Source organism: Oncorhynchus mykiss, chromosome 23 (assembly GCF_057628025.1).
Source record: "Oncorhynchus mykiss isolate SJ-2025 chromosome 23, ASM5762802v1, whole genome shotgun sequence".
Lineage (NCBI taxonomy): Eukaryota > Metazoa > Chordata > Actinopteri > Salmoniformes > Salmonidae > Oncorhynchus > Oncorhynchus mykiss.
This window is the reverse complement of record NC_143044.1, coordinates 4792606-4814517: the sequence shown is the minus strand read 5'-3', so window position 1 is coordinate 4814517 and position 21912 is coordinate 4792606. Positions and strand designations below refer to the sequence as shown.

The 21912-nt window shown below is 41.2% G+C and overlaps 1 protein-coding gene and 1 pseudogene across 1 annotated transcript in view; one reads left to right on the top strand and one right to left on the bottom strand.

Moving 5' to 3' along the window:
- The window catches only part of LOC110502311 (heparan sulfate glucosamine 3-O-sulfotransferase 1), a 75402-nt gene extending 54577 nt beyond the window's left edge, over positions 1-20825 (bottom strand). The window contains exon 1 of the mRNA XM_021580245.3: positions 20482-20825. The gene's annotated coding sequence lies outside the window, so the exon portion shown is untranslated. The remainder of the gene's footprint in view (positions 1-20481) is intronic.
- LOC149972473 (uncharacterized) overlaps positions 7220-21912 on the top strand; it is a 50833-nt pseudogene continuing 36140 nt past the window's right edge.

The following is a 21912-nucleotide window of genomic DNA, read 5'->3' as shown; positions in this document are numbered from 1 at the left end:
ATGAATCAGAATTAGTTTGGTAACAGATAATTAAGATGTTTTATTTACATAATATGCTTATGTGAGATACTTGTCATAAGAATGTATCCTTTTGGACTAGTGTGTTGGCAGTTGCACTTTTCCCTCAGCTGGGGCTCAGTCACTTGGGGCCCAGAGAGGGGAGAGGTCAGGCTTGTCTTTCACATGTCCCTGGTGCTATGCAGAATATCAGGAAGGAAAGAGAACAGAATTAAACATTGTCTTCATATGTGAATGTGTCTTTACCTATTCTTAAACCATGTGAAGGGATGGCGTGATTATTGGGGAACCAATTACTTGTCTCCACAATGTCTGTGCACCAGTCACTCCCTCCTTTTCCCATTGGGGGAGGTGTATGGCAGTGTCTGGAAACATTGTATGTCCTCTTTGATCTTACACTTATCCTGGGACAGTGTATGACCTAGAGGCTCACTACCCTCAGTGAGCTTGTCCAGGAGTGGGGTCAAGATTTGGTTTACTTGAGATGGGAGCATCTAGAGTTGATAATTGATATATGCCATTGGATGAGTTGGTGTTTTTGTACTATGAAGTACCAGGAACAAGATTAGAACCTCGTCTGAGGGACCAAACGGAACGATAACATTCACTATATAAATTATCTGGCTAAGGGATACTCCTTTCTCAAGAAAAAGTATTTATTTGTAAACAGTTCCTAAGATCTGTCTTGAATATAAAATATCTTTGTACTTTCCTGTTGGTACTTCTCAACGGTTCATTAGAAATAGTGAATTGTTGAAAGTCAAATGCTAAAGCTTATTATTATTAAAAATATGTAGTTTAAGTATAACTCTGACTGTTGTGTAGTTTGTAACTCTCCTCATTTGGAGAAACAGAAATATGCCACCACAATGCTCAGGATTATTGTCCTGCTGGAAGGTGAACCTCCATCCCAGTCTCAAATCTCTGGAAGACTGAAACAGGTTTCCTTCAAGAATTTCCCTGTATATAGCGCCATCAATCATTCCTTCAATTCTGACCAGTTTCCCAGTCCATCTCCTTCAGGGTTATCTTTGGTCTCTTTGTTGCCTCTGATTAATGCCCTCCTTGCCTGGTCTGTGTGTTTTGGTGGGCAGCCCTCTCTTGGCAGGTTTGTTGTGGTGCCATATTCGTTCCATTTTTTTAATAATGGATTTAGCGGTGCTCCGCGGGATGTTCAAAGTTTCAGATATTTTTTTATAACTCAGCCCTGATCTGTGCTTCTCCACAACTTTTTCCCTGACCTGTTTGAGAGCTCCTTGGTCTTCATGGTGTCGTTTGCTTGGTGGTACCCCTTTCTTAGTGGTGTTGCAGACACTGGGGCCTTTCAGAACACACACACTTAAATAAAGTCCACCTGTGTGCAATCTAACTAATTATGTGACTTCTGAAGGCAATTGGTTGCACCAGATCTTAATTTAGGAGCTTCATAGCAAAGATAGTGAATACATATGCACCCACCACTTTTTATTTAAACAACTTTGTGTATGTTCATTACATTAAATCCAAATAAAACTCTATATAAATTACAGGTTGTAATGCAACAAAATAGGAAAAACGGCAAGGGGGATGAATACTTTTGCAAGGCACTCGTTTTTCAACAACTCCACAAATTTCTTGTTAACAAACTATAGTTTTGGCTAGTCGGTTAGGACATCTACTTTGTGCATGACAAGCAATTTTTCCAACAATTGTTTACAGAGATTATTTCACTGTATCACAATTCCAGTGGGTCAAAAGTTTACATACACTAAGTTGACTGAGCCTTTAAACAGCTTGGAAATTTTCCGAAAATGTCATGGCTTTAGAAGCTACCGATAGGCTAATTGACATAATTTGAGTCAATTGGAGGTGTATCTGTGGATGTATTTCAAGGCCTACCTTCAAACTCAGTGCCTCCTGGCTTGACATCATGGGAAAAATCAACAGATATCAGCCAAGACCTCAACAAAAAAAAAAATTGTAGACCTCCACAAGTCTAGTTTATCCTTGGGAGCAAATTCCAAATGCCTAAAGGTACCACGCTCATCTGTACAAACAATAGTACGCAAGTATAAACACCATGGGAACACGCAGCCGTCATACCGATCAGGAAGGAGACGCGTTCTGTCTCCTAGAGATGAACGTACTTTGGTGCGAAACGTGCAAAACAATCCTAGAACAACAGCAAATGACCTTGTGAAGATGCTGGAGGACACAGGTACAAAAGTATCTGTATCCACAGTAAAACGAGTCCTATATCGACATAACCTGAAAGGTCGCTCAGCAAGGAAGAAGGAACTTCTCCAAAACCACCATAAAAAGCCAGACTACGGTTTGCAACTGCACATGGGGACAAAGATTGTACTTTTTGGAGAAATGTCCTCTGGTCTGATGAAACTAAAATAGAACCGTTTTGCCATAATGACCATCGTTATGTTTGGCTGAAAAGGGGGGAGGCTTGCAAGCCAAAGAACACCATCCCAACCGTCAAGCAAGGGGGTGGCAGCATCATGTTGTGGGGGTGCTTTGCTGCAGGAGGGACTGGTGCACTTCACAAAATAGATGGCATCATCGGGAGAAAAATTACGTGGATATATTGAAGCAACATCTCAAGACATCAGTCAGGAAGTTAAAGCTTGGTCACATATGGGTCTTCCAAATGGACAATGACCCCAAGCATACTTCCGAAGTTGTGGAAAATGGCTTAAGGACAACAATGTCAAGGTATTGGAATGGCCATCACAAAGCCCTGACCTCGATCCTATGGAAAATGTGTGGGCAAAACTGAAAAAGCGTGTGCGAGCAAGGAGGCCTACAAACCTGACTCAGTTACACCAACTCTGTCAGGAGGCCAAAATTCACCCAACTCATTGTGGGAAGCTTGTGGAAGGCTACCTGAAACGTTTGACGTTAAACAATTTAAAGGATATACACCCAATTAGTATTTGGTAGGATGTAAATTTCTGACCCACTGGGAATGTGATGAAAGAAATCAAATCTGAAATCTTTACTATTTTTCTGACATTTCACATTCTTTCACAATAAAGTGGTGATCCTAACTGACGTAAAACAGGGCATTTTTACTAGGATTAAATGTCAGGAATTGTGAAAAACTGAGTTTAAATGTATTTGGCTAAGGTGTATGTAAACGTCAGACTTCAACTGTACATGGCATGCCGTAATCTGAGGGACAGGCTTCCAGCAGTTCTGAGAGTGCTACAGGATATCACACTTGAAAATATTGGTGATAGATCAGTGGAGGCAAGGGGCGTTCTTTCTCAGATCGAAATGTAAATGTTAGGGCTTTTGGTTACCTTTTGTAAAGTGCTTAGTGATGGCAAATGTCTTTCTGATATGCTCCAATCAAGCTTTCTTGACCTAGCAAGGGTTGTGGCTCTAGTAGGTGCCCTTACAGACATTACAGGACTACAGAAGTGAGGGTTATTTTGGATAACTATGGAAAGAGGATGAAGAGATTGTACACTTATTTTGTAGTGCTCTGCAAACAGTGTGTAAAAGATAACCTAAAAAAAGCGCAAGATTTCACGACTCATTGATAAGCACTGTAGGACAGAAATGGTGAACATCAGGTGCTTGACAGTCTCAGCTGAGCTGCAGAGGCATTTTTCAAAGAAGAACTGCGAGAACGCAAGGGGTCCAGTCTCTCAACCCAAGGCGTACAACATTCTTGAATGAGAATCCTCCGTTTGCCTTTACTCAGACCTTTGAGTAAGATTGAGGACCTCAAACATGAGGTTCATCAAACCAAGCGGCTTCTTGATTGGAGAAAGAAAAGTGGAAAGGGACAGTCTACTTTCCTGGACTCCGTTGTGTTTCTAGAACCTTATAAAAGGAGGTCTTCCATGAGCTATTTCGACTTTGTAAGAGGTGTTGTTACACCAGTCAGCAGTGCTTCTTGCGAGAGACACTTCTCAGCTTTAAAACTGAGGTTAGGTTAGGTCACCTAGGAATTCTCAGTGTTGAGTCGAGGAGGGAACGCTCTCTCAACATGGATGAGGTTGTGAAACATTTTGCCAGTTGTCACCAGAACCGCAGAATTATGCTGTTTTAAATCTACCTAGGATAATTTGGCACCTAATCATGACCAGAGGGACTGCCAAAAACCTGCACTGTGTACTAGCTAGTACACTGACATTCTAAAATGATAAATCCAAAGGGTAACATGTCACACAGATTTAATTTGGTCTTGATTAGGTCAATTCTAAATCTTTTCTTTGCTATTAGCTAACACACACACACACACAAACACACACGTTTGTAATATTGATTGACACCAAAATTATTTTTAAGTCTATTTTTGCTTGATACCTGGCATGTTAAATTGTCAATTTACTTTTTTGTAAATAAACTATGCAATGTATCTCCTTGGTGCATGAGCTTTATTTTCTGAAAATGTTTTGGATGTTCAACACTAAAAGACCCAGATTATATATTCATGAAAACAGAGTGACCCAAGTCTCTCCAGTATGTGAGAGTGAGAGAGAAATTGAGCTGCAGTTCCGAGGAAGAGACACTGACTATAACTAGTACGGTAAAGAATTCTAGTGAAGTAACCCTTTTGGACCACACCATCTGCCACATTGAAGAACTCTGGGTTAAGTGAATTATCACTTCTACCTCTAATCAGCAATCATAGGATTCATTCATGCTCCTTAGATGCCAGGTTAAGGTTACACACCAATTTTCTGTCAAGGGCTATGGACCCCCTGAAGCAGTCTTGACCACCCCCTGGCCGTCCCATGTATAAAACTCTAGTTTCAGTCAAGTTCTTCCACACCGATCTCCACAAACCATTTCTGTATGGACCTCACTTTGTGCACAGGGGCATTGTCGTGTTGAAAACAGGAAAGGGCCTTCCCAAAACAGTTGCCACAAAGTTGGAAGCACAGAATGTCATTGTATGCTGTAGCGTTAGTTCCAGTGATGGGAAATATTAAAGGGACACAGACCGAACCATGAAAAACAGCCCTTGGCCATTATTCCTCTTCCACCAAACTTTACAGGTGGGACTATGCATTTGGGCAGGTAGCGTTCTGCTGGCATCCACCGAACCCAGTTGTGTCTGTCGGATTGCATTTCCACTGCTCCAGAGTCCAATGGCGGCGAGCTTTACACCACTCCTGCCGACACTTGGCATTGCACATGGCATTCTTAGGCTTGTGTGCAGCTGCATGGCCACGGAAACCCATTTAAAACCTCTACAGGATCTGTGTCCCCCCCACGGGACGTTTGAGCTAACGTAGGCTAATGTGATTAGCATGAGGTTGTAAGTACAAAAAAAAAAAATTCACACATTCATCTGATATGGGTAGAAAGCTTAAATTCTTGTTAAATCTAACTGCACTGTCCAAATTACATTAGCTATTACAGTGAAATAATACCATGCTATTGTTTGTGGAAAGTCACAGAGCCCTTCGGTAAAGCCATTCTACTGCCAAAGTTTGTCTATGGAGATTGCATGACACCTTTCAGGAACAGGTGAGGCTGAAATAGCCAAATCCACTAATTTGAAGCGGTGTCCACATACTTTTGTATATATAATGTACATGTTTTTTTTATAATTTGAAGGCACAAGGCAAGGTTGATTAAAATCTTAGAAGGCAGAAAAGTATCTAACTACATTTAAGTGTTGATCAGTTGGCAGGGATCTTTAACATTATTGTGTTTATGTATTTTTAACACATTTAAAAATTCAGATATTTTCTAAGACCCTTTTTCCATCTGTTTGACAAGAAATCAAAGCATTTGCTTATTCCAAATTTTTGGGATGGAAAATGGTTGAAAAAAAAAAATATATATATATATATATATATATATTTAAAAAAAATATGGACTCAGATTTCATTTGATACCCAATTTGACATGCTCCTATTAACTTCACAATTTGGTGATCATGGGTCCTTTTACATGGAAATTACCATACTTTAGATCTAGTGAAACAAAATACAGTAACATGGAAAACACTCAAACCCTGAGATTACTTTTAGTACACCAGAGATGCCTTCACTCTCAATATCCCCCTCTCTGCATTGCTGGTTATTTGGTAGGAGTATTTTCTCCAATGACCTATTTTGGCATTGCTTGCTTGTGCATTAGCCAAGTCTCTGTAGACTGCATTTGGCCAACCATGTGTTAATGTGACATCCTGACACAGTGGGCTTTAGGCTGTCCCTTGTGTGTTGTAGGCCAGATCACAGTAACATACTGTTGGTAATAACTGAATTCCAAATAGACCCTAGCCCATCCGATTTGGAATTCAGCATCTGAATCAGTCACCCTCCAGCTATTCACCCCACTTACCATTCCCTCTGCCTACCCTGTCCTTGGCTACTATAGAAAAAAGAAAGCAAACAAATAAACGTGACAACAATGATTCAACAATGAACCATTCGTGGTAAATCAGTGAAGTATGAAGATAATGATCTGAGCCCTCCCCCTACGGCCCCGTCGACCCTCCATCCTGAGTGATTGTCCATGTGGTAATGCCTCATCTTCTCTGACCTGCTAGAGTTTCAGGGAGCTACTAACAATCCTCTCATAGTAGTTATATTACAATACCTTGTGTGTAATAAACTGTCAATGGAAATGGACACTGTCTTTTTAAGTCATACAGGACTGGATTGTAGTTTTATATCATCTGGCTGAAGCGTTGGATCTTAATGAAGACTTGCTTTTATCAAAACAGAAGTGTGTATTTTACCTTTCCAAAATAAAGCTGCATTAAAATAAGTCTACACCAGGGATGAGCAACTGATAAGCTCCCTTTTGTATGCCCGTGGATCAATATTTTTTATATACATTACCAGTCAAAAGATTTAGAACACCTTCTCAATCAAGGGTTTCTTTATTTTTACTATTTTCTACATCGTAGAATAATAGTGAAGACATCAAAACTATGAAATAACACATATGGGAATCATGTAGTAACCAAAAAAGTTATATAAATAATATCTATTTCAAATAGCCACCTTTTGCCTTGATGACAGCTTTGCACACTCTTGGCATTCTCTCAACCAGCTTCACCTGGAATGCTTTTCCATCAGTCTTAAAAGGAGTTCTCAAATAAGCAGAGCACTTATTGGCTTCTTTTCTTTCACGCTTTGGTCCGACTCATCCCAAACCATCTCAATTTTGCGACCTGCGTCCAGGACAGTGGAGACAGGTGGTACAAGGGGACACCAGCTTCCTGGACCCAAGAAACATGTCGGCAACTCTGGTTGCCCTAGACATACGCAACAACCTCAAGGTCTACTTCCTCACACCAGCTGGTCGAGTGTCTTTTCAGGATGCTGCTATAACGTGTGGCACACTACATGTTTAAATGTTGGAGTGTGGTTTGTAAAGCATGTGCGCACATATGTTCTCTTCCTCTGGTTGATGACTGTTTATATGTCATGTGAGCTACACACTTGCTTTTGCCGTTTTTCTTATTCACACTCACCGCTCAGCTCTGTCTCTGGGCTGTCCAAAAACACAACCCCCCCCCCACCTGCAGATGGCGAATACATTGCGAGCAATCTTACACCATATGCATGGGCTCCTTTAAGTTAAAATGCTTACTCAAAAGAACTGATTTCGTAAACATCACAATCTAATTAGCACACACCACAGGTGTCACCTTAATTGGGGCTTGTGTTAATGGCTGGAGCGGAATAGTATCAAATACAGAAAACACATGGTTTAATGCCATTCCATTTGCTCCGTTCCAGCTATTATTATGAGCCGTCCTCCCCTCAGCAGCCTCCAAATGTTTGAACTAGCCCTGCTAATCATTATGATAATATAAGCACTGAATATTTCCCACTCACAATTTCTTCCATCCAGAAAACAACTGATTTCACATGTTCTAATTAGGTCTACTTATCACACACACACAACAAAAGAACTTGGCTGCATGACAAGAGTACATACCGTATCTGGCATATTGGTGTCTGACGATGTTTCAGGTAAACACGAAGCCAATCAAGTTGTCGAAAAAAAAATCTGTGGGACTCAAACACCAGCGGCATTCCGTATCATCTCCTTCACCCTTTTCAGAATGCGAACATATCAGTCCCGAATCTTTCTCCATACTTCCTTGATCTCACTATGGGTGTTCAAATTTCATATCCTCTCCAGCTGTCGTCTTTTGCGTGCTTGGCCGAATACAACCACATCTAAGGTATTGTTTAATCCTACTAGCTCGCGCAGACGCTCCTCAAAACTGGACATCGACAATTGCGCTCATAGCAAATCTTGAAATAAATATTGCAAGTAGTAGCATGTCCCACATTGTTTGCGTGTTTATACCAGAAGAGATACTGGAAAATGTGATGTAAACATAGATGTGAGTTTTGCAACAGAAGCCCCACTTTCTAGGTAGAAAAAGAACATCTAATTCAAATGCTGGAACGTATTACAAGGAGACGCACGCCACTTGTGACTAAAAACTATATTACATCACGCACTATGCTCTGTAGGGTCCCCTTAGGTAGGGTATAAATCGGCCTTGACCCTAAACCTAACCTGTTTCCCGAAACCTAACTTTAACCTCTAACCAGGGGTGAAAGTAGATTTCTTCTGGGTATGGGACCTTGTGTACACATACTTGCATGAAAACATTTTATGGGCCTAATCATAGAATTACATATAGAATTCCTATTAATTTACATCTCTAGAGGTGTAGTAGTAAAGATTTGTCATCTAAGTTAAAATATATGACCTTTTAATCTGAATTGTGCTGCATGAACACAGTCAACAACAAGCTATAGGATACGAATGAATAAATGTTAACCTATTTTTCTGGAATTTGTCTTTCAGCAAACCTGCCTCTCCTCCACCAGTACATGATCCAGTAAAAATGGAAGAGGCTCTAGAGTCTAGACAATCATATCCAGCAATCAGGGCTGTGTATGCAAATACAAACATTTGCATCAACATGCCCACACGATGAGACTGAGCATTTCAATGACAAAAGCAGGCTCAGGGAAATAAATTATTTTTCATAAAAATAAAAAATAAAGTGTTTAGAGTGATGATTTAAAAATACAATTGAAAACACTGCATGTGGGCTTTAAATTCCAGGATGTCATACTCATTTCGACTTTTAATTTAGTAGAATTCGCTGCACATTATTGAGGAAGAGAATCAGAGAGAGTTTCTAAACCCAGAGACCCAACATTACGAGACTTCCGGGAATGCCTATGAATCAGACTCTGCACACCAGACCAGGGAGTGGGGTATGAAAAGTAAATGAGAGAAGTAAACAAATTAGTTGTTAAATTTTCCCTAAGTCTAAAGGTACAACCTAGATTCGAGCCAATGTTAAGTAGCTGAACATGTTACTTAATCCAACCTTGTGACAAAGTCATTTTTGTCAAAAACAACTTCATATCGAAGGACTGTCTTTGATTTGATGGCCTACACATGCTCAGTTCGGCACAAGACGGTTAGAACTGATGTTTTATTTCTGCGCATGACATCGTTTACAAGCGTGATCATCGATTCCTATTGGAGAAGCAGGTTTCTACATACAGTTGAAGTCAGAAGTTTACATAGCCAAATACATTTACACTCAGTTTCAAAATTCCTGACATTTAATCCTAATAACAATTCTCTGTTTTACGTCAGTTAGAATCACCACTTTATTTTAAGAATGTGAAATGTCAGGATAATAGTAGAGAGAAAGATTTCTTTCATCACATTCCCAGTGGGTCAGAAGTGTACATACACTCAATTAGTATTTGGTAGCATTGCCTTTATATTGTTTAACTTGGGTCAAACGTTTCAGGTAGCCTTCTACCAGCTTCCCACAGTAAGTTGGATGAATTTTGGCCCATTCCTCCTGACAGAGCTGGTGTAACTGAGTCAGGTTTGTAGCCCTCCTTGCTCGCACACACTTTTTCAGTTCTGCCCACAACTATTCTATAGGATTGAGGTCAGGGCTTTGTGATGGCCATTCCAATACATTGTCTTTGTTGTCCTTAAGCCATTTTGCCACAACTTTGGAAGTATGCTTGGGGTCATTGTCCATTTGGAAAACCCATTTGCGACCAAGCTTTAACATCCTGACTGATGTCTTGAGATGTTGCTTCAATATATCTACAATTTTTCTCCCTCATGATGCCATCTATTTTGTGAAGTGCACCAATCCCTCCTGCAGCAAAGCACCCCCACAAGATGATGCTGCCACCCCCGTGCTTCACATTTGGGATGGTGTTCCTCGGCTTGCAAAGCATCCCCCTTTTACAGCCAAACATAACGATGGTCATTATGGCCAAACGGTTCTATTTTAGTGTCATCAGACCAGAGGACATTTCTCCAAAAAGTGCCCCCATGTGCAGTTGCAAACTGTAGTCTGGATTTTTTTATGGCGGTGTTGGAGCAGTGGCTTCTTCCTTTCTGGGTGGCCTTTCAGGTTGTGTCGATATAGGACTCATTTTACTGTGGATATAGATACTTTTGTACCCGTTTCCTCCAGCATCTTCACAAGGTGCTTTTCAGTGGTTCTGGGATTGACTAGCACTTTTCAGACAGAACGCGACTCCTTCCTAAGCGGTATGACGGCTGAGTCGTCCCATGGAGTTTATACTTGTTTATCTGTACAAACAATAGTATGTGTGGTACCTTCAGGCATTTGGAAATTGCTCCCAAGGATGAACCAAACTTGTGAAGGTCTATAATTGTTTTTCTGAGGTCTTGGCTGATTTATTGTGATTTTCCCATGATGTCAAGCAAAGAGGCACTGAGTTTGAAGGTAGGACTTGAAATACATCCACAGGTACACCTCCAATTGACTCAAATGATGTCAATTAGCCTATCGGAAGCTTCTAAAGATAAGACATCATGTTCTGGAATTTTCCAAGCTGTTTAAAGGCACAGTCAAGTTAGTGTATGTAAACTTCTGATCCACTGGAATTGTGATACAGTGAATTATATGTGAAATAGTCTGTCTGTAAACAATTGCTGGAAAAATAACTTGTCATGCACAAAGTAGATGTCCTAACCGACTTGTCAAAACTATATTTTGTTAACAAGAATTTTGTGGAGTGGTTGAAAAAAAGAGTTTTAAATGACTCCAACCTAAGTGTATGTAAACTTCCGACTTAGTGTGTAGTATGTAGTACGATTAGTACACAGTTTTAGTAAGTAGTAGGCAAGAAAGATTTCAGACAAGGCCAATCAAAAGGCTACTTTTGCACGTTCGTCAACCAAAAATAATTCCATTATCCAAACAATGCACTGTGCACCTGCCATTTGATTAATGTAAAGATACATCTGTTATGAATGGTGGCGACGCGTAATTATTTTGTTGTTGCCTGTTTTGCATGTTATTTTGGCATTAATTCCAGTCACATATCAGTTTGCAAACAATGTAAAAACAGGGTTCCATCACTCATGGGGACACTACGTCACCACAGAATCACCAGGGAGAGCAAGGCAGTTCAAGCTCCCTTGGGTGCTGTCATAGATTTACATTACAAGTGCCCATCCAAGAAGGTTCAAGGTCATTGGCCACAGATAAATGATGTCAAATCACATATCTACCGTAGCTTTGATTGGACTGATCATGTCAACATCATATTTTTTAAATCTTAGCCATCAAGCTCGACAAGCAGTCATCATTGTGAATCAAGTCGACAATCTACTGGCAAATCCTTTTCAATCCTTGTCATATTAAGAGAAATTATAGATAAACAGTATCGGTGCTCATCGGCGATTGGACATTAACATTGCACAGCAAGTTGGAAATCGCAAATTCAACGATGAGTAGTATGGAAGGAATCTGTGGCGAACTGCAAGCGTTGCAAAGCAATCACTATTTTGCTTCCCCTGCCTGCTATTCGGAGGAAAGGGTGTGAAGTCTGGGTTTAAGGATTTAAAACATCGGTCAGAAAAGGTCTCTTTTCCAAGCTTAAAATGATAAACATTCTCTCTCACACACAGTCACCCTGGGCCAGAAAAGGTTGAATATACTGGCCATGTTGTCAATCCAGCATGATTTCTGCCGTGTTCAATACAACTGGAAACTGGGGAATCTCAGACTTCAGTGAGTTCAAGACAACTGGGAACTCTGGGGGGGGGGGGGGGGGGGGACAAGCTCAGAATTGGAAAATACGTTTTGAACAGTCATCCAACTCGAAATTCCAAGTTGGGAACTCGGACCTCTTTCTATAGCTCCGACCTGAAGATCACTGACGTCATGATTCGACTTTGTTTTTCCCAAGTTCCCAGTTGTCTTGAAAGCACCATAAATACAGAGAATGCCAGATTCTGATAACCAAATAGTATTTTTTTACCCCTTTTTCTCAACGATTTCTGTGGTATCCAATTGGTAGTTGCAGTCTTGTCCCATCGCTGCAACTCCCCGTACGGACTCGGGAGAGGCGAAGGTCGAGAGCCGTTCGTCCTCCGAAACAGTACCCAGCCACAATGCCCGCTTAACCCGGAAGCCAGCTGCACCATTGTGTCGGAGGAAACACCCTACACCTGGCGACCGTGTCAGTGTGCATTGCGCCAGGCCCATCCACAAGAGTGCGCGATGGGAGAAGAACATGCCTGCTGGCCAAACCCCTAATCATTGAGGACGCTGGGCCAATTGTGCACTGCCCCATGAGTCTTACAGTCGTGGCAGGCTGCGACAGAGCCTAGACTCGAACCAGGATCTCTAGTTGCACAGTGACTTAGGCCACTGCACCACTTGGGAGGCCCCCCGCCACACCACATTCCTGTTCAATTGAGCACAGCACAACAAGGTGAGTCCAAAAACGTCTAGTATGCTGCTGCATGAATTATGTAATATACCAGGGAGATATGTATACTGTCACTAAGAAAGTAATACTATGTGTATGTTGTGTAGTAAGCTGTTAGTAGCCAATGTGTCTCACCCTAAAAAGTTGGTCCCTTTCTCCCTCAGAACTTAGCCTACTGTTCTGACTTGGTGGTGCACATGTAGCCTATAGCCTGTTTTATAGAAATGTCATAATTGAATATTGTAAAAGCTCTCTGTCTGCTTATACTCCTTTTATTTATCCTATGGTCCTGACTTGGTGTACAGGGATAATACTGTAAGAAGGCCCATGTTCTGAATTCCGCCACTGTATATTTCAAAGGTGCTGAACTAATAGTTATATTGACTAAGTCCATCTTAGCTCGCTCATTAATGTCTTAATCGAAATTACGGATTGCCTCTTATCCGCTAATCGTTCCCTTATGCCATAGTTTGTACATCAATTGTTATAGGCCTATTGCTTATATACTACTGTAGGTATCTCAGTATCTTATTCATCATCTGACACAATCTTGGAATGATTTTGTTGTTAAGAGGAGGAGATACTATATTATGTTTTGTAAACATGATTGCCAGAGACAAGTCTCTGCCCAAATATTTGTTGTCGACAAAAAGTAAATTAATAGACCCACGTGATTCCGGTTAATATAGCGAGGGTTGTTTTGTTTGCGCAATGCGCTGTCTGGCAGCATCATTAAATAGTACCCGCAATACACTAGTCTCAACGTCAACAGTGAAGAGGCGACTCCGGGATGCTGACCTTCTAGGCAGAGTTGAAAAGAAAATCCATATATCAGACTGGCCAATAAGAAGAAAAGATTGAGATGTTCAAAAGAACACACACACTGGACAGAGGAACTCGGCCTAGAAGGCCAGCATCCCGGAGTCGCTGCTTCACTGTTGACGTTGAGACTCGTATTTTGCAAGTACTATTTAATGAAGCTGCCAGTTGAGGACTTGTGAGGCGTCTGTTTCTCAAAATAGCCAATCTAATGTACTTGTCCTCTTGCTCAGTTGTGCACCGGGGTCTCCCACTCCTCTTTCTATTCTGCTTAGAGCCAGTTTGCCCTGTGCTGTGAAGGGAGTTGAACACAGCGTTGTACGAGATCTTCAGTTTCTTGGCAATTTCTCGCATAGAATAGTCTTCATTTCTCTGAACAAGAATAGACTGATGAGTTTCAGAAGACAGTTTTGTTTCTGGACATTTTTTTACCTGTAATCAAATCCACAAATGCTGATGCTCCAGATAATTAATAAGTCTAATAAGGCCAGTTGTATTGCTTCTTTAATCAGAACAACATTTTTCAGCTGTGCTAACATAATTGCAAAAGGGTTTTCTAATGATAAATTAGCCTTTCAAAATAATAAACTTGGATTAGCTAACACAATGTGCCATAGGAACATAGAAGTGATGGTTGCTGAGATTGGGCCTCTACGATTATGTAGGTATTCCATAAATCTGCCGTTTCCAGCTACAACAGTCAATGTCTACACTGTATTTCTGATACATTTCATGTTATTTTAAAGGGACAAATGTTTTTGCTTTTCTTTCAAAAACAAGGACATTTTTAAGTGACCCCAAACTTTTGAACAGTAGTGTATATAAAAGTGGATCCTCACGATTGTATTTTCCTTTTTAGACCACATAGGCCTAATAAAATACTTCAAATGGTGGGCTAACAGAGTCACTCTCTCTCATATTTTGGCATTCGTTATTATTTCAAGAGAATGAGGTTCTAATTGACTTACTGTAAACAAAGCCACAAGTCAGCATTGGTAAGGAAACCCTCCATGGTGCTGAAAGGAAAGCTCTGCTATTGGGACAGCTTTATGTAGGCCCTAACAGTTTGGGGCAACGTGTGTCCAAGTTATAGTCAAATCAAATTTTATTTGTCACATGCACCAAATACAACAGGTGCTTACTTACAAGCACTTAACACTTATTTTTCTTAACTGCATTGTTGGTTAAGTTAAAGACTTTATAAAATTATAATTACAGAGCAGAAGTAAAATAACAATAGGAATACAAATAAAATAACAATAGCGAGGCTATGTACAGCTGGTACAGTCAGCCACCAATTGTGCAAGTTCTCCTACTTAAAAAGATGAGAGAGTAATGTAATGTAATTTTCATCATAGGTACACTTCAAATATGACAGACAAAATGAGGGAAAAAAATCCAGAAAAATCACATTGTAGGATTTCTTATGAATTTATTTGCAAATTATGGTGGAAAATAAGTATTTGGTCACCTACAAACAAGCAAGATTTATGGCTCTCACAGACCTGTAACTTCTTCTTTAAGAGGCTCCTCTGTCCTCCACTCGTTACCTGTATTAATGGCACCTGTTTGAACTTGTTATCAGTATAAAAGACACCTGTCCACAACCTCAAACAGTCACACTCCAAACTCCACTATGGCCAAGACCAAAGAGCTGTCAAAGGAAACCAGAAACAAAATTGTAGACCTGCACCAGGCTGGGAAGACTGAATCTGCAATAGGTAAGCAGCTTGGTTTGAAGAAATCAACTGTGGGAGGAATTACTAGGAAATGGAAGACATACAAGACCACTGAAAATCTCCCTCGATCTGGGGCTCCACGCAAGATCTCACACATAAATAAAACAATTTTTTTTTTTAAATAATGTATTTATTTATTTTATTTTTTACAAATTTTAAAATCGGCCTATATCGAATCTTCCATTCCTCTCCAAAGTTCTGGCCTGGTTTAGATCTTATCTGTCGGAAAGATATCAGTTTGTCTCTGTGAATGGTTTGTCCTCTGACAAATCAACTGTAAATTTAGGTGTTCCTCAAGGTTCCGTTTTAGGACCACTATTGTTTTCACTATATATTTTACCTCTTGGGGAAGTCATTTGAAAACATAATGTTAACTTGCACTGCTATGCGGATGACACACAGCTGTACATTTCAATGAAACATGGTGAAGCCCCAAAATTGCCCTCGCTAGAAGCATGTGTTTCAGACATAAGGAAGTGGATGGCTGCAAACTTTCTACTTTTAAATTCGGACAAAACAGAGATGCTTGTTCTAGGTCCCAAGAAAAAAAGAGATCTTCTGTTGAATCTGACAATTAATCTTAATGGTTGTACAGTCGTCTCAAATAAAACTGAAGGACCTCGGCGTTACTCTGGACCCTGATCTCTTGAAGAACATATCAAGACCATTTCAAAGACAGCTTTTTTCCATCTACGTAAAATTGCAAAAATCAGAAACTTTGTCCAAAAATTATGCAGAAAAATTAATCCATGCTTTTGTCACTTCTAGGTTAGACTACTGCAATGCTCTACTTTCCGGCTACCCGGATAAAGCACTAAATAAACTTCAGTTAGTGCTAAATACGGCTGCTAGAATCCTGACTAGAACCCCAAAAAATTGATCATATTACTCCAGTGCTCCCTACACTGGCTTCCTGTCAAAGCAAGGGCTGATTTCAAGATTTTACTGCTAACCTACAAAGCATTACATGGGCTTGCTCCTACCTATCTCTCTGATTTGGTCCTGCCGTACATACGTACACGTTCGCTACGGTCACAAGACGCAGACCTCCTAATTGTCCCTAGAATTTCTAAGCAAACAGCTGGAGGCAGGGCTTTCTCCTATAGAGCTCAATTTTTATGGAACGGTCTGCCTACCCATGTCAGAGACGCAAACTCGGTCTCAACCTTTAAGTCTTTACTGAAGACTGATCTGATCGAGTGTAGTCTGGCCCAGGAGTGGGAAGATGAACGGAAAGGCTCTGGAGCAACGAACCGCCCTTGCTTTCTCTGCCTGGCCGGTTCCCCTCTTTCCACTGGGATTCTCTGCCTCTAACCCTATTACAGGGGCTGAGTCACTGGCTTACTGGGGCTCTCTCATACCTTCCTTGGGAGTGGTGCGTCACCTGAGTGGTTTGAGTCACTGATGTGGTCATCCTGTCTGGGATGGCGCCTAAATGGCCGTGCTGCTGCTCCAGTTTCAACTGTTCTGCCTTATTATTATTGGACCATGCTGGTCATTTATGAACATTTGAACATCTTGGCCATGTTCTGTTATAACCTCCACCCGGCACAGCCAGGAGAGGACTGGCCACCCCACATAGCCTGGTTCCTCTAGGTTTCTTCCTAGGTTTTGGCCTTTCTAGAGAGTTTTTCCTAGCCACCGTGCTTCTACACCTGCATCGCTTGCTGTTTGGAGTTTTAGGCTGGGTTTCTGTACAGCACTTTGAGATATCAACTGATGTACGAAGGGCTATATAAATACATTTGATTTGATTTGAGTCTGTAATGGTTTGCAAGCCCTTATAAGCTTCCGGCTTAGTGTCCCACTTCTTGAAAGCTGCAGCTCAAGCCTTTAGCTCAGTGAGGATGCTGCTTGTAATCCAGGGCTTCTGATTGGGGTATGTACGTACAGTCACTGTGGGGACGACATCATCGATGAATTTATTGACGAAGCCTGTGACTGATGTGGTGTACTCAATGAAATCGGAAGAATTCCGGACCATATTCCAGTCTGTGATAGCAAAACAGTCCTGTAGCTTAGCACCTGCTTCATCTGACCACTTTTTATTGCCCGAAACACTGGTGCTTCCTGCTTTAGTTTTTGCTTGTAAGCAGGAAGATAGCGTTATGATCAGATTTGCCAAATGGAGGGAGATCTTTGTAAGCGTCTCTGTGTGTGGAGTAAAGGTGGTCTAGAGTTTTTTTCCCCGCTAATTGCACATTTAACATGCTGGTAGAAATTAGGTAAAACGGATTTAAGTTTCCCTGCATTAAAGTTCCCGGCCACTAGGAGCGCCTGCTTCTGGATGAGCGTTTTACTGTTTTCTTATGGGCGTATAGAGCTCGTTGAGTTTGGTCTTAGTGCCAGCATCGGTTTGTTGTGGTAAAGAGACAGCTACGAAGAATATAGATGAAGACTCTTGGTTAATAGTGTAGTCTACAGCTTATCATGAGATACTCTACCTCGGGTGAGCAAAACCTCAAGACTTCCTTAAATGTTGTGCACCAGCTGTCTTACCAGAGACTGGTGTTCTTTTTGAAAAAGCAAAAAAAGTGTAAAACCCGCAAACTGTATGTTATTCGTTTCATTGTTCAGCCATTACTTGGTGAAACATAAGATATTACAGTTTAATGTCCCAATGGTAGGATATACGTTCTGGTAGTTTGTCTATTTTATTATCCAATGATTTTACGTTGGCTAATAGGACCGATGGTAAAGACAGATTACCCATTCGCCGTCGGATCCTTACAAGGCACCCAGACATACGTTCCCTATTTCTCTGTCTCTTTCTCCTGCGACTGACGGTAATGTGGGCCTTGTCAGGTGTCTGGAGTAAATCCTTCGCATCCGACTCGTTAAAGCAAAAATATTTTTCCAGTACAGGGTGAGTAATCGCTGTCCTGATATCTAGAAGCTCTTTTCGGGTCATAAGAGACGGTGGCAGAAACATTACGTGGAAAGTAAGTTACAAATAACGTGAAAAAAACCACACAATAGCACAATTGGTTACGGGACTGTAAAACGGCAGCCATCTCCTCCGGCACTATTATAAGTGCAGTTAATGTATTGTTTAGTGTTGTGTAGTGGCTTCGGTGGCATTCATCCAAAACATTTGAGTTTGCCCCACCAAGTTTTATATGCTAAAATTGCCAATGGTTACGAAACACCAAAAAGTCTAATGACATTCAGCAAGTGTAGCCTGTGTCTACGCACATCGGTCTCAGCCACTCATCTCTGGTAAAAAAACGTCAATGTTTTCATTGATCCACACACAATTTTGGAGTTTAAACCACCCGTTTTCAAGTCCATTCGCTCATTTTTCATGCAACTGACATGCAGTAATGACAAATAATAGTGTAATAGCATACAGTTTTCTTGGCATTTTGTTTAATATATTGTTGGCTCATGTTTGAACCAGTATGTTGTACCCCCACTATTTATTTTGTCAGTATGCCGTACCGGACCAGCTTACTTTCACAGACCGGCTTACACTGCCACTAACCCTAAACCCTAGCTTAGCTAATGATAGCCACCTAGCTAACGTTAGCTACAACAAATTCGTAACATATCATACATTATTGCAAATGTTTAACATATTTTATGAATTGGAATTCGTAACATGCACTACATGGCTGCACATAAGCCTAAGATTACCACGCGCAATGCCAAGTGTAAAGCTCACTGTCATTGGACTCCGGAGCAATGGAAACTGGTCCTCTGGTGTGATGAATCACGCTCCACAATCTGTCTGGACAAATCTGGGTTTGACAGATGTCAGGAGAATGCTACCTGCCCGAATGCATAGTGCCAACTGTAAAGTTTGGTGGAGGATAAATAATGGTCTGGGGCTGTTTTTCATGGTTTGGGCTAGGCCACTTAGTTCCAGTGACAAGAAATAATGCTACAGCATACAATGAAATTCTAGACAATTCTGTGTTTCCAACTTTTAGGGAAGGCCCTTTCCTGTTTCAGCATGACAATGCCCCCCTGCACAAAGCGAGGTCCAAACAGAAATGGTTTGTTGAGATTGGTGTGGAAGAACTTGACTGGCCTGCACAGAGCCCTGACTTCCACCCCATCTAAAACTTTAGGTATCAATTGGAACGCAGACTGCGAGCCAGGTCTAATCGACCAACATCAGCGCCCGACCTCACTAATGCTTGTGGCTGAATGGAAGCAAGTCCCCGCAGCAATGTTCCATTATCTAGTGGTTCCTGTTATAGGAGCAAAGGGGGTGAGGGGACCAACTCCATATTAATGCCCATGATTTTTGTAATGAGATGTTCGACGAGCAGTTGTCCCCATACTTTTGGCCGTGTAATGTATCACACGAATTTCAGGACAATAAATACATATCAAAAGAAGCATAACTATATCATAAACAATGGAGGGATATGAATGCAATTTGAATATGTTACATTGACCCCTGAGCCCAGGTTGCAATTGAGAACCCAAGAGGCCCCCCTAAAGGGGGAAAGAGAAATACCACTGCCCCAGAAAAACTGCTGATGGATTTCTGTGATTCAAGGCTCAAATCGCTGACACAGACACGACTATTTATCACTTAATGCCCCATTATCGATGTAAGTGAAAAATCAGCGGCAGTGCAAAATCAGATCTTCAAAGTTGAACTCCATTGTTTTTTAAGACGCAAATGACAAAAAGCCTCAGTTTACGTCAACATGTATTAAATCATTAAATCCACTGTCTGTGATTGAAGTTACACTGTGTCATAGGCTATGTGCACTCCAGAATGGCTGGGATTAAATAAATAGAGAATTAGGCATGGATTTAAAATAGTTGATGTGCATAAATGATGTAGAGCTTTCCTATTAATATGTAAATATGGAATATTAAGTGTGCAAACATGTTCTTATCTTTGAACATGATAGAAGATAACGTTATATTGAAAACATATAAATGTTAGATTGGTAATGGATCGAAAGCCATTCGAATTGTCCAACGAGGAACAATGGTAGATTACCAGAATATGATTTTACATATTTAACAAAAAACTCGGACATACATTGAGCTGGAACTTCTCCTGGCTGATCCAAAAACCAGAAAGAACACTATTTCAGAATGCAATCACAGAGCAATAAGCCTGCGTCGCAAATGAAGAGAAAGAGAGAGATATTCGACTAGAATGTACGGAGAAGTAGACTACGTCCTGGGAGACAAAATCTGGTTACCTTGCATGAGGTCGGTGATAGTTTTGGAATCTCCGGGAGTCATCGGTCTGTCTTGAGTTCAGTCGCAGATGAACCAAAGGATCGCACTTTTAAGCCCAGCAGTCGAATCTAGAAGAAATAACTGTCTGTCACCCTTTCGCTCTCATTGAAGCGCACACCCGGAGCATCAGCCACTCTCATCACTAATTGATTTGAAGCCAGACATGGTGCAAACAGAGCCCTGATTTTATTTTTCAAAGAGCTTGGTTTGACTCCAGCCCCTCTGCTTAGCAGCCACAAACACACCACTCTATCGGAACGTGCTAAGATTTGTGCCTAGCGCTGCCTTGAGTAGCACTGTGGAAGGAGGAGTCTTGTCAGGTGACCAGGTGAATCGCTGTTGTAGCCTACCAATTCAAAGTTGCTATCTTTCAGAGGAGGCTGGTATGGTGAGCTATAGGAGGACGGGCTCATTGTAATGGCTGGAATGTAATGTTGGAATGGAGTCAAACGTGTCATTTCCATATGTTTGATGCATTCCATTAACTCCATTCCAGCCATTACAATGAGCCGGTCCTCCTATAGCTCCTTCCAACAGCCATCCCTCTATCTTCATAAATGTAAACCATTTAGTCTACTATTAGGAGCTCTGAAGTTGAACTCATATATTATTGTAGGCTACTTAATAATGGGAATATACAGATTTTAGGCTACATTTTTCACTCTAGCCAAAGTGTAGCCTAATATGTACTCTTAAGGAGCCTAATGTTACCATTACTCAGGACCTTATACAGTATGGTATTTTCAGAGGTAGACTGGCGCTGGCAGCCAAAACAGCCAAATACTAAAAAAGGTAGGGGTGTGGATCATAAAACCAGTCAGTATCTGGTGTGACCACAATTTTCCTCGTGAAGCACGACACATCTCCTTCACATAGAGTTGATCATGCTGTTGATTGTGGCCTGTGTAATGTTGTCCCACTCCTCTTCAATGGTTGTGCGAAGTTGCTGGATATTGGCGGGAACTGGAACACGCTGCCGTACACTTCCATCCAGAGCATACCAAACATGCTCAGTGGGTGGAAGAACTGGGACATTTTCAGCTTCCAGAAATCGTGTACAAATCCTTGCGACATGGGGCCGTGCATTATCATGCTGCAACATGAGGTGATGGCGGCGGATGAATGGCACAACAATGGGTCTCAGGATCTCGTCACAATACCTCTTTGCATTCAAATTGCCATCGATAAAATGCTATTGTGTTTGTTGTCCGTAGTTTATGCCTGCCCATACCAAAAACCCCAGGGACGCTCTGTTCACAACGTTAACATCAGCAAACCGCTTGCCCATATGATGCCATACACGTGGTCTGCGGTTGTGAGGCCGGTTGGACGTACTGCCAAATTCTCTAAAACGACACTCATAGCTCTGGTGGATATTCCTGCAGTCAATA